The 14,150-nt window shown below is 47.5% G+C and overlaps 1 protein-coding gene across 2 annotated transcripts in view; it reads right to left on the bottom strand.

Annotated features, from left to right (window-relative positions):
- Positions 1-2,067: 2,067 nt before the first annotated feature.
- Positions 2,068-14,150, bottom strand: part of ZHX2 (zinc fingers and homeoboxes 2) — a 153,355-nt gene continuing 141,272 nt past the window's right edge. For both annotated transcript variants that reach the window (XM_004431106.3, XM_087447491.1), the window contains one exon: positions 2,068-3,372. The gene's annotated coding sequence lies outside the window, so the exon portion shown is untranslated. The remainder of the gene's footprint in view (positions 3,373-14,150) is intronic.

Genomic DNA, 14,150 nt, shown 5'->3' on the forward strand with positions numbered 1-14,150 from the left:
TTTGGGATTCTTTTGGTGGGGGCGTAGGGGAGAGTTTGGGGGTTTTGGGATGGAAGGAGAGAATTGGTTACATATGGTGAAGTCTCCAAAGTCAGATGCATAGGTGTCTGGAATATTGTCTCCTAGACCTGGACCCAGCTTCCTCCTGTCTGCCCTCTTCACACAAACCTCCCCTCCGTGCGTGGAAAGGCACAGCCATCACACTGCCTCGCCTAATGCCACTCTCCAGTCAGAGTGGCCCGAGGGGAAGGAATGTTTGTGGAGCACCTACTGTGTGCTGGGCACTTTGCATTCATGAACTCAGTTAATCCTCACACCAGACCTACGGCGAAGGTCTGCATCTCCAAGTTTCAGAGGAGGAACTAGGGCCCTGAAGAACATGAAGTCAATCCCACAAGATCACCTAGATTGTCAGCAGTAGAGCTGGGATTTAAACTCAGGTTTGTCTAACTGTAGGGCTGGCACTTTTCACCCATCCATCCATCCTTCCATCCATCCATTTTTCCCTCCATCCCTCCATTTATCCATCCATTTCACAAATATTTATGGAGCATCTCCTATGTGCCCAACACTGTGCTAGGCATAGAGGACGTAAGAGAGGGGACAAGATAGACATAGTCCTTGCCCTAATGGAGTTTGCAATGCAGTGGGATTAAAGAGAGTAAACAAACGCATACATGATGACACGTTGTGAAAAGCAAGAGATGGAGGAAAATACAGTAGGGTTAGAGGAAAGCATGCCAGGGCTAGGGTGAGGCAAATGAGGCACTTAGGATGCAAAATTTAAGGAGGCGCTCACTCTCAGGGTCCTGCAAGGGCAGGGTTGGCACTTGCATGACCTCAGCTCCTTAAATTTTGCACTCTTAGGTGCCTTGCTCACTTCACCCTCGGCCTGGTCCTGCAGATGCAGAGTTGTGGAGGACAGGTGACATTTGACCAGAGACACCAGGAGCTCTTGCAGTGGTTTAGGGGGAGTGTGGTATCTGGAGCATGAGTCGGTAAGGGGGCCGGAGCAGATTCCACTAAGCAGAAGGTATCCTTGCCTCCTGGCTATGCCACAGACTGGAGGAATGCAGGGGACCAAGGGATGGAGAATGAGGGAGGGGTGAAGGAGGTCGGGGGAAGAGTTTAGTGGGCAGGTGTCTGTAAGGCAACGAGAGCCCACAGCCAATGGCTGCTGCAGGACTGTAGGGTTTCTCAGGCAAGGGCTGGAGCTCTCCCACAACACACTGTGTTTAACCTCAATATTGAGAGCATCTTCCAGAAAAGGCCAGCCTCTTTTGAATCCCTAAGTTTTCAGTGTTTCCTGTATTTGGGGAAGTGGGGGGAGCGAGGAAAGGTCCTTTGAAGAATATGCTTACACATGCTTTATACACATGCTTAGTTTAGATAAACTGGCCAAAAGTCCGTAAGTCTCTGTAAAAATGAAACATCTAGACCAAAGATTCCCAGAGTGGGGTCCCTGGACCAGAAGCATCAGCCTCACCTGGCAACTGTTAGCAATGCAGATTCTTGGGTCCCACCCCAGACCTACGGATTCAGAAACTTTAACCAGCCCTCCAGGTGATTTTGGTGCCTGCTCATGTTTGGAAACCACTGCTCTAGAGTGTTCATCCATGAACAGTGAGGGACTCTTTAAACCTCACCTGGGCAGAGACACAAAAGCTGGCCTTCTCAGAGACACGGCAGTGTCCCAGTCACCAGCAGCCCAGGGAAGGGAAATGACTTAGCTCAGGTCACCCGAGGATGAGCGGTGGCGCTGGGCACGGCCTGCAGGTCTCGTTCCACTCTCACGCTCATTTCCGCAGTATTTTATGAATCTATTTGTGAAGACCCTGGAGAAGGGAGGGCCTATCACTTACTTCTCTATATCAAAGAGAGATGATGAAGATTCCCATGTGCATGTTTACACCCTGTTTTTAAAGTCCTGTGTGCGACATCAGACTTCACCAAGATGGAAAATGAGAAATACGGTCAGCACGGATTTGAAATAGGAGGTGGCTGAGCTGGGACCCTCATGCAGTGCTGTGGGAGCCAAGCAGCAATGAAGACCGAGGAGCAGAGGAAAACGTTATAAAAATGTTTAGTTTTTGCTTTATTGAGTTACAACAAAAGAGCGACAAGTTAGAAAAATTGGTTTTTTTTTTTCCCAAACTCCCTAGCATTTTATTTGTGCAGTGGACTCAAATGGGGGCCAGTGGGGGAGGGGAGAAGGATTGCAAACACAATTCATATTGCAACATTTACACCAGATAGGTCTCTTGGTTTTTCTTCTTTAAAAGTTAGGACTAACTGGAAAAAAAAAAAAGTGCACTCAGGAATCTAAAATTGGCCCAAAACAAAAAAACAGAAAGAATCAATTGATGGTGAGGCTTCAAGCTGAAATCTTGTCAAATACCACACTGAGAAAAGGCAGTTAGGAACAGAAATGAAAACCAAATGAAACAAAATGATGAAATGAAAACTGTTCATCTTTGTACCATCTAGATAGGAAGATCTCGTTTTGTTTTCATTTCACAGAAGTAATGACAATGTTGACAAATGTGGGAGCCCTTTCTGCTGGTATCTAAAAAGGTGCTTAAAAATGACAGCCACCTGCTACCCAGTTCTCCCGGTGCTGGCTGGGCCCACGGTCTGACCTGAGAGGCCGGGCCGTCGAAAACCAGACCTGCCTCTTGGCAGCTCAGAAAGCCGTGTGCGTGGCTAAACAGGACCCCAGAGGCGGCTGGGGGAAGAACTGGAAACAGATTTGACTTGGAAGATCCGCTATTTGTAAACCCTCTTCAAGTTGAGACAGACGCTCGAATCCCAGCCGTTCCCCACCCCGAGAAATCTCCCAAATTTCAAACTACCTTTAAAAAATGAACTCCCCCTACCTAAAATCCAGTAGATATAATGGCACTAATGCTAACACTCCCCCCTCCCCCAAATTAATAAAATAAAAATAAAAAAAGAAAAGGCAAAAAGAGAAAAAGCACGTGTGATCAGCCCTCCCTCCTGGAAAAAACCTTACAATGGTAGTGCTGGAAAAGAGAGTTGCCCTCGATTAAAAAGGTAACAAAATTCCCACATTGTACAAATCGGTTCCAGTATAGCAAGAGGCGGGGGCCGGGGCAGAGGAGCAAACTATTTACAAGGGCGCATTGAAAACGCAGTAGTAGGACTTTGGCACTATGAACAGTTCCCACCGGTCCTCTGGCAGGTGCGTGTGAAAGCAGCTGGGGTTCCCGCACCCTGCAGGCACACGCAGGCTAAGTATTTCCACTGGGAGTCAGTCTCTGGCCAGGATGGCCGGTGGCCGGAGAGGGAAGTTCTCTTCTTTCTTCAAAGACAGCACAGCAGTTATCAGCACAGCAGTCCAGACGGACCTCCCTAGAAAGATGACACAAACACAGAGACAAGATGTCAGGGAGATGATCGTCATTCCCTGGGTGGATGGCATCGGTGGCCGCCTCTTCCTGGCTCTCCCAGCGAGGAGGCCTTCCGAAGCCATCCCCTGGCTTGGAGGAGAGACCAACACCCTTCAAGTTTGGGGCCTGTTTTAAGGGAGAGTGTTTCCCGTGCACAGTCTGACACCATGGGAAACGCCTCCAGGATCAGGCCTTTGAAAACAGGATGACTTTCTGGGCAAAGGAAGGAGGTGGCCTGTGATTCTTTTTATCTTTACAAGACCCTTTTCTTATTGCTGGAGAGGCAGCCAGTCACAGTGGTTCCTAAAAGGCCCTAGAGTCAGACAAACCTAAATTTGGGTTCTGACCTTTCCACTTGCTGGCTGTGGGGCCATACACATGTGACAATCTCTCTAGGGCTTCGTTTCACTTCTGCAAAACAGGGATGATAACGGCATCCCCCTCGTAGAGCTGTTGTGATGATTAAATATGTAGATATACGCACCAGCATTTGGAATAGTGCCTGCTACACGGTATGTATTATACATGCTTTCATTGTTTTTGTTACATGGAGCCTCTTCCAAACATGGTAGGATATATAATAGTAATCATAATAAGGTGAGACATTTTACGTGTGTTTTTAATTTAATGTTTATATCAATCCTCGGAGGTGTAGGTATTGTTATTCCCATTTTACAGGTGAGGAAACTGAGGACAGAGAGGCTAAATAATTTGCCCAAGATCACACAGCTACTAAGTGGCAGAGCCGGGATTCAAACCCAGGCAATCTCCAGCGTCAGTGCTGTTAACAAACAGTATTTATTAAGAGTCACTATGGAGAAATGTTTAATTCTTATATACTGTGAAGTGATGGAAATAGTCCAAGGACCTTGCTATGGGTTGAGCTGTGTCCCCTCAAAAAGATATGTTCAAGTCCCAATCCTCAGTATCTCAGAATGTAACCCTATTTGGAAATTCTTTTACAGAGGTAAGTAATCAAGTTAAAATGAAGTCCCTAGGGTGGGCCCCAACCCAATATGGCTGATGTCCTTATCAAAAGGGGAAATTTGGACACAGAGACAGACGTGCAGGGAGAAGGCCATGTGAACATGAAGACAGAATGCATGTGATGCATCTACAAGCCAAGGATTGACAGCAACCTACCAGAAGCTTGGAGAGAGGCGAGGAACAGACTTCCCCCTCACATCCCTCAGAAGGAACCAACCTTGCCAACTAGACTTCCAGTCTCCAGACTAGGAGAGAATAAATTTCTGTTGTTTCCGTCACCCAGTTTGTGGTATCTTATGGCAGCCCTAGCAAACTAAGACAGACTTTATGACCTCTGTGGGCTCCTGGGATCCAGAGCTCCTGGGCAAGGAACCCCAGGAGAGGGCTCAGGGGCGTAACAGATGCAGCCAGTATTCCATGACAGGCTGGCAGTTGATCAAATCTGTAGATTCCTGAAGCCCCTGGCTTTACTTCGCCTCCTTCCTGGTAAGGCCATGTTACGGCTCAGCCACTTCTCACTAGGAAGGTCCTAAGAAGTGTCTTTTGTACAGGGGACCAAGAGCAAGAAGACCAGACTTCGCAGCCAAAGGCATCAGCAGCCCATCTATATTGTCATTCATTCCTAATATCTAGATGCCAAATGTATCCACATTCCCTAGATGCTCCTGATAATAAGTCTCAATATTGGAGTTAAGAAACCGATTTGTAAAAGAAACGTCTATGGATAAAATCAGATTCTGGGGGTGTCCTTGGGATCTGGGACCACCCAAAAGTGACCCAGCAAAAGTCACTGAATCATGAGGGCTACAGGGATCCTTATGGGTGACGTCGCCAACATCACTCATCTCACGAGGGAAAAAATGGAAGCTCAGGGAGGAAAAGTGATTTTCCCAGGGCACATGACTGCTCAGCAGCACAGTCAAAAACAATAAGGATCATGACTGTGACAATGAGAGTAGCTAATATTTTTCTTACTTATTATGAGCCAGGCCTGATGCTAAGGATAATCCAGGTGATCTCATTTATTCCTTACCGTAACAGGAGGGAGGCGACTGTTAGGCCCACTCTGCAGTGCAAAATAGAGGCTCAGAAAGATTAGTAAGGGCTGGAGCCTGGATTCTACCTCAGCCAGTCCACCTTTAACTGTTCCTCCCTACACCTGACCCAAATCCAGGGCTCCCTGTTTTGCAGGCACAGCCACTCCCTGTAGGGAGCCACCAGGTACAGGAGAGAGCATGTCTGCTTCAAAGGTAGGGGCTGCTGGTCCCGTGCAGAGCCACCTGCACCCTGGTGGGCACAGATGACAGCCAGCCTCCTCCTGTGCTCTCCAAGGAACAGGGTTTTCCCACCAAATGGACTTCCACCGCCTTTGGAAAGGAAGCTGCCTCTGATTGGACGTCCACCTGAATAGTTCTCAGGACTCCAGGAAACACAGCCCATGGTGGGTAGACAGCCACCGCTCTTCCTTCTCCCAACCAGGCTGAAGAAGGCCAGGTCAGCACAGCACTATGGGTATTCGTCATGGTGGGGCGGAGTGGAAAGACCTGTGGAGCGGGAGAAAGCTGGGATCCGGGGTCTGCCACTTCCTAGCTGTGTGCCCAGGTCAGTTACCTAACCTCCTGAGACTCGCTTCCATCATTCACCACCAACGCTGCTGGGAGGGTAACAAATGAGGCATGCAGAGGATACGGTGCTCCACAAATACTGCTTCATTTTTCCTCGAGGCAGGCCAGGTGTAAAATTAGGGCCTTCGGTGTAAGCGAGCTTGCCTGTGTGTGTGTGTACATTTTCCTTCTCTCATATCATAAACAAAACTGAACCCTGTCTCTTTAAGTGATTGGCAAAAACTCAGTTTTTAGATAAACCTCAATGTTAAGGTAGTTCTTCTTCCCTGTATAATTTCATGAACAGGTATAGTCCTCCAACCATATGTATTAGTCAAGGAAAGAATGCTGGACAAGGCCCCTTAAAAAAGACCCCCACCCCTCAAAACAGATTGTAAGGCCAAAAGGGTGACCTAGAGAAAGGAAGACAAAGCCATTCTTTTTTTGGCCTTTGCAGATTTCCCAGATGTCTGTGCATGGCTCCAGGCCCTGGAAGCATCCTCGGAACCTCTGGACCTCAATTCCTCTTTGGCATCTCCCAGCGTGTGTAGCAGTGGGCAGGACTCAGGCTGTGGGAGCTGGCAGCACTCTCACAGTGAGGCTGGGAAGACGCTGGAAACAGAGGGCAGGGGCGGTTTTTCCCTCAGGGACACAGCTGAGGCCCAATCGCCATCCCTCTGGCAGCAAGTCCCAGCTGCAGGCCCGGAAGGCCTTGTTCCAGAACGGCAGGTCTCCTTGTTAAAAGTTCCCGCCCCGGGGCTTTCCCAGCACAGCTGTTATCACGCTGTCTTCAAATTGCCTGGTTAATTGGGACATCCTGTGAGGCCCGTGATGACATGGACGGTGCCCACAGTGTTCACCGCTGATCCCTGCCACCCCCTCCCCGCACTGGGTCTGGCCCACACGGGATATTCAAATGTTTGTTAACGAGTGAAAAATGGGAAGAGAGCATGGTGCTGTTAGAGGTGGCTGATTACACGAGGTTGGTGACAAAGTTCACATTTCAGGTTTTTTTTTTAGAGTATCCCAGTGATTTTGAGTCTGTGGCCTCTTGCTAATCCCCTGTGCTTCTACCTGGAATCTTACCACTTGGTCAGAGACATTCCCCACCGCAGAGAACCAATGACCTGATAGATCCCTTGATCCTCCTGCACCAGATCTCAGCTTTGGGAAGAGACTGCAGGGTCATCAGGCCCATTACCTTATGGCCACTATTTGAACATTTCTACCATGTGGACGTCCAGCCTCTCCCTGAGGCTGAACCCTGCCCAGGACAGGGAGCCCACTGCCTCCCACAGCCATCCCTTTCTATCTTGGGGGCAACTTGGAATGTTAAAAAGTACTAATTCTTTAGCAAAATCTACTTCCCTATTACTTGACCTGTTGGGGAGACATGAAACAATTAGAATTCTTTTCCCATGTGATAGCTTTCTCTTTCTTTTTAATTTTCCGTGTAGGGATTTCCCGAAGGCCTGTGGACTCGGGAGAGAAGAACATCATACTCCATGAAAGAGAAAGACAAGCACTATGATAGTGATTTATTATCTCTCAATAATACTTCTGAGTCAGACTTTCTTTTACTGGGAGGGGGCATGGTCTAATTTTAATTAGAATGGAGAAAAGGAAAATATGGTGGCATGGAGAAGGACTAAGCAATTTCCCACTGGACGGGGAAAACTCCATCCCATCCCACATTGTCCCCACACCAGGCCTCAGTCAGCTCTGGAGTGACTGGCCAAAGCTCTTCCCCTGCAGTGGTCTGGGGAGCCTCTGGGGCTGGGGAAATTGATGAGACTTATAAGCCAGGTAAATCTTTCCCAGGCTGCTCCCAGGGAGGCTCAAAGGCAGAAGGAATCAGAGGGGCCACTGGCCCTTCCTGCTCCTTTTCCATCAGTGGATATTATCCAGTGGAGTTCAAAGAATTTGAGCAAATGGAAGTATATTTCAAACTCACTAGGCAGACTCCCAATGTGGTTATGGGTTTGGAGCCAAGCTTTACCACTTTCATAACTCAAGGATGTTGGACCAGTTACCTTTCTGTGCCTCATTCTCATCAGCCATAAAAGAATAACGTCTTCAGAGAGTTGTTAACACACGTAAAGTGCTTGAGCAGTGCCTGGCCACAGTAAGCGCTCAGCAAATGTTACCCCTTGTCGTTGCCCCAGGACCCCTGCCCCCAAGATGCAATTAACACCCAACAGCATGAGCTTGTACCAGTGGGGCCCCAACTGAAACAGTCAACTTGGAAAGGCAGGAAGCAGATGGCCAAGCTCTTCCTCACATGGAGAAGAGAGTGCAACTTCAGAGTCGGCATCCACTGAGCAGGCACTGATGCTAATGCCAGACGCATTTAGGAGCTTTTACTTATATTATCTCATTTAATTCTAACAACAGACAACTCTATTAGTAAGTGTTATGGACTGAATTGTGTCCCCCCCAAATTCGTATGTTGAACCCTAAACCCCAATGTGACTATATTTGGAGATGGGGCCTTTAAGGAGGAAATGAAGGTTAAATGAGGTCATAAGGGCAGGGCCCTAATCCAATAGGGCTGGTGTCTTTATAAGAAGAGGATGAGACACCAGGAGTGCACATGCATAGAGGAAAGGCAATGTGAGGACACAGAGAGAAGGTGGCTGTCTGTAAGCCAAGAGAGAGGCCTCACCAGACACCAACCCTGCTGGCACCTTGAACTTTCAGCCTATAGAACTGTGACACAAATTTCTGTTGTTTAAGTCACTCAGTCTGTGGTATTCTGTTATGGCAGCCCTGGTTGACCAATACATTAAGGTTATAGAAACTTAATAGTAAAAGATAATAAAGAGTATAGGCATGTGGGTGCTCTAGAATTTTCCACCATCCATCCTCCATTTACCACTAGGGCAGAAAGGTCTGAACACTCAGACATCTGCAAGTTGACTTTCCTTTTGCTCTTTCCGTGAGTATCTCAGAGAGTTTCAAACTTTCTCTACAGGGTCATATACACAGAATCACATATAGTCTTCTTTATTGGTGAGTTACAGGAGTTTCAAGGGAAAATTTGATTATACATGAGTCCACCTAACACTGGCTTTTAAGCCCTGCTCGTCTGTGAACTGTGAACTCAGGCAAGTCATAGCCACAATGGCCACCTTTCAGGTCCCCTGATGCGCCAAGTTCCCTCTGGTCTCAGGGCCTGTGAGTATGTTGTTTTTTCTGCCTCGAATGGCTTTCCTTCCTTTCTGCCCAGCCAACTCCTACTTAACGCTTTGGACTTCAATTTGTCTACTATCTCTTCAAAGAAACCTTCCCCAACACCTTACATCAGGTCAAATTCCCTTACTCTATATTCTCACAGTACCATGTACCTTTCCTTCAAAAAACTTGTCACCTGTCAGCTTTTCCTTTTTTATTTGATTAAAGCTTCATTCCTCATTAGACTATGGGCTCCATGAAGGCAGGGACGAGCTGGACACCACTGCCTTCCAGAGCCTGGCATGCTGCTGGTATTCCACAAATACTTGATGGATGAATGACCCAAGTCACTTATCATGAATGTCTCTGGACTGGTTACTTCCTCTCCTGGGGGCCTGCATCCCTCCTCTGAAAAATGAGAGGCTTAGATTTCATGGTTCTGAAGTTGCTACAAGCTGCCCAAAGCACAGTGAGAATTCCTAGTGTGAGAAGCTCCAGAATTAGGTAAATGGAAGTGATAACAGTTAACTCTCCATTAGGTACCAGGGCAGTGAGGCTAATGTGCAGTCCATGAGAAGCATCGCTTAGTAAATATCCCGTGATCAATTCTTCAACAGACCTCTCCCTTGAGCTGCTCACACACATGGAAAGAAAACTGTCCCAACTCCCTTCCTCTGACTGCTGCCATCTAATGGGACTAATAAGTGATGGGAAAAAAAATGAGGAGAAGCAAAAGGACTGAGACACCAGATCCCAGATAACTGAAAGCCAACTGTCTTTGTTAATTCTCAGGTTGAGTCAATAAATCGTTATTGAGCATCTGCTCTGAATCGGGCACTGGGGAGTCAGGGGTTAATGGGATATGGTCTCCGCCTTCAAGGGTCTGGTGGAGGAAAGACAGGGAAAGACATAATTACAATATTTTCATCCATCCATTCATTCAAATATCTGTATTTGGATAGCTAATCTGAATATATTGTGGGGGCATAAACATATCCTGGATCCTAAATTGTAGGCAGGAAGCAACACTTGGAAGCCTTGAATATTTTAAGCAAGCTGAACTATGGAAAATATTTCTGACTATGGAAAAATAGTGGAAAAAACTATGGAAAAATATTCTGACATTTCACAAAATGTACCTCTTCCCCAAAGCCATCTCTACTCATCAGGAGTTGGAAATAGTCAGAAATCGGGAGGTAGTGAAGAATAGTTATGCAACAGTTTCCACTCCCACATAGAATTAAAAAACGACCATGTCCTGTTGGTTCTGCCTGGGCGGCGGTGGTGGTGCCACTGTTGGAGAGCTGGTGGGCCATGGTGGTTGGGTCAGGTGTTGGCCTGACAGACAAGAGGTGGCCTCCAGGCTCCACTAGCTGCTGGCTGAGGAAACCAGGACAACTCTCTCTGAGCCTCAGTTTTGCCCTCTGTACGATGGGGGAAAAGCCTGTCTTACAGGGTTGTCATGAAGTTTCAAGGATTTAATAGATGTGCTTAGAAGAATGTCGAGCATATGGCACAGATCAGTAAATAGAAACTCTTAGGGGTACTAGTGTTGGGATATTCCATCTGGCTAAACACCAAGGCAGATGTCTGACAATGCTTGGCTTAAGTATTTTGACTCATTTTTAGGAAAGGGGGCATTTATTTTTCAGATTCTTACCAGGACAGGTCTCTCCACGGATGGCTCGATAACTGTTTGGACCCAGAGGTTGAATAGAGACAACACAACTCAAGGGTTGGGAAGGACTCCTTATCTTTGTGTCTAACCTCACGGGAAGGTGAGCATGGATTGAGGCAAAAGTTGTTGTGAGCCTTGCAAAGCTTCAGTCAGAGGAACCGGCCAGGGGAGACGCTTAACTCCTGCAGAGGAAATCCCGTCCCGAGTCAGCTCTCGGTGGCTTCCCCAAGTCCTCTCTCTCATACGTGCATCACATAACACCTTTTATGAAGTCGAAACCATGCATTATTTGCAGGATTATTGTATGTGTAATGACCGAACCCAACTGCAGTTTCCTCAATAAATGTGTTTAAATAAAGGCATCGCTGAGTATTTATGAATTTCAAGAGACCCATGTGTTTGATTCGTAAAAGCTGTGAAGTAATTTGGGGAGGTTTTTTTCCCCTCTAAGTTGAAAGGCTCCTTTAAGGGGTGCCTCTGTCCAGGATGCCACCGCCAGTGAGGACTGCAGCTCCTTTCTCAATGCAACGGCACCTCCAAAATATCAGGGAGCCAATTAGGGATTTCGACGTCGCCAGGTGTGAAGAAGATCTTGGAATCTTGTTTAGGAACAGTTTCAAGCGCACACTTGTGGCATTTACCATAAATAACCGTAAAAAGAGGTTCCTGGGAGTTCCCAGATTTTGGGGGGAGACAGCTAGTTCTTACATCTTTGAGGTATCTGATGTTAAATTAAAAGTCAACTCCAAAATCCTAGGGATCTCCCCACTGCCACCAGGGAGTCAACCAGAATTGGGGAATTTCCGTTGGGAATAGAGGCAGAAACAGCAGTCAGAAGAGCGAGCGCTCTGGAGCGAAACCGACGTGCTGGCTGGAGGAATGTGGGTAAGTGCCTTGGTTTCCGAGTCAGTTTCTGGGTTTATAAAAATATGGGGAAGCTTACCTCTCAGAGTTGCTAGGAGAATTGATAAGACCATCTGTGGCCAGAGCACCCAGCTCAGCCTCTCCCACTCAGGAGGCCCTGCATCTCCCTCCATCCTTCTTCCTCCCTTCCCAAAGCTTGTCTTTATGGCGTGAGCATTGCTTCCTCCCTTTACGTTTCTCTTGGGCCTCAGGTGAGCACGAGTGGCAGCCGACCCAGATGGGCCTTTTCAACTGTTGGTGGTGGTACAGCTTGGGAGACAAGGGATGGGGACAGGTGGCCTCAGGGGCTTGGGGAGCTGCCACCCCTAGACACCTCCCACTCAGCGATGGGGACCCAGGAGTGCCATCCAAGCTCACTCTGGGATACAGAGACACTTAGCATCCTTCAACTCAGCAAACACAGTCGGTTCAGAATAGCTTTTGCCTGCTGTGGAAAATCGTTGGGTTTTCTTTTAGTTTGCATCTTCTTATCGTTTACTGAACCCCAAACTTGACTTCCCGGCTACACCAAACCTCTTTCGATTCCTCAGCTGCACCATTCCTTTTCTTGTCTCTGGACCTTTGCCTCATCTGTTCCTTCCACTTGAACACTCTCTTCCTTATCTGTGTACTTGGCTAACTCCTTCCCATCAGCTAACCCCTGAGTCAGGGGTCCCTTCCTCCAGGAACCCTTCTCTGAACCCCAGCCTGGGTGCCCCTCCTGTGTGCTCCCACACACAGCCATGCCCATCTCTGGCACACCACAGATCACCCTGGCTAGGAAATGAAAGAGCAATTTACTCTCTCCTTGGCCTGACTGAGCTCCACATGAACGAGGACTGTCATCTGTCATCTTCATCACGTTATCTCAGGTGCCTAGCACAGCGACCGCACACAGTAGGTGCTCAGAACATATTTGTTGAATTGAACTGAATTCTATTGTTTACTCTGTGGTATGAGGAAAAAGCAGTTATGTAGACTTACGTCAGGCATCAAATAGGTCCAGGACAGAAGACAGGACAAGTTAGGAACTTTCAGGAAGATTCTGATGGGACAAAAAAATGGCTCCCTCATTTCCACAAGGGAGACCTGGGCTGGACTGGTAGCATCTTATAAGAAGGCAGGGAAATGGCCAGAGGGAGGACGGAGGTAGTCAGATGGAGGTAGTTGGTGCTATTGGTGACCTGGGTAGCCTTCTGGCCCCCTTCCTCCTATCACGAGCCTCCACCTCCCTGGGCCGTATCCTCACCCCCACCCATTACCACTTCCTCCTGAAAAGTGGAGGGGAAGGAAGATGGCATTCTGTGATTGGCTGCTCATCAAATTGCCCTTTTACTAGCTGATGGAATTGGCTAAAACAGGTTTCTGGAGGATTTTCTTTTTTTTGTCAGGTGCCTCATTTTATTACCCAATCAATGAATTGATGAGTGACATGGCCAGCCAAAGTTGTCCGAGTTCATTAATAAAGAGGCATGCTAATTTCCAGGGCTCCCTTTGGGGCCTTATCAATCTTCCTGGAGGTTCTCACCTTTATTTTACTATTTTTAAAGATGACATGGGGGCCCCTTCTATTGCTTTTTAAGTGACCTCTGGAGAAGCCAACCTGGGCAGGCTGTAAAACGTGCCTCTCCCTCCTGGTTCCAAGCTGTCCGTGGAATATTTCCGCGTTGGCCACACGGGACCTGTCCCTCCCGTATCCCTCTCCCTAATTCTTTTTTCTAGACTCACCACCAGGCAAGCTGCTGGGCTTTAGGCCCTGATTGGCAGGGACCTCCTGTGAAGCACACACACCAAGCTTGGGTGGCACATCCCATTACGTGGATGACATGGCCATTAGTAACCATGGTAACCTCCCTTCCCAGGCTTTTGTGGCTCCACAGGACTAATTTACACCAGCTTCTTCCAGATTCAAGGGGTTCCGGGGACCCAATCAGTGCAGCTACGAGCCGGGTGACTTAATGAGACGCACCTTCCTTTAGTCATGACAAGACAGATACCAAGGACCGTCAGAACCTGTCAGGTTAAAAGAAACAACCCCAAACCTCTATTCCGTAAACCTGGATACTTACACTTGAAAAAAATCCAAAAACAAAAGAAAAGGGGGGAAAAAAAAAGAAAGAAAAAGGAAAAGACATCCTTTTCATGTTTGTTTCTTACAGCAGCAAACACAAAACGGACAGAGGATGTGTTGTTGTTACAATCGCTACTAGACTTTAGAACGGACAGGCCCCCAAAGGCCACAGGCAGCAGTGCTGTCACCACTCAGCACAGCCTTGCAAATAGGGATGTACATCTGCCAGCCCCTATTTTTCTTATTTTTTTTAAAAGAATCTTTAAAAAGAACCTATCATCCGTGTTAGCATCTCTGTATCCTACAACTTATATCAATTCTGG

The sequence above is a fragment of the Ceratotherium simum genome, chromosome 23 (assembly GCF_057802395.1).
Source record: "Ceratotherium simum simum isolate JZ-2026a chromosome 23, ASM5780239v1, whole genome shotgun sequence".
NCBI lineage: Eukaryota > Metazoa > Chordata > Mammalia > Perissodactyla > Rhinocerotidae > Ceratotherium > Ceratotherium simum.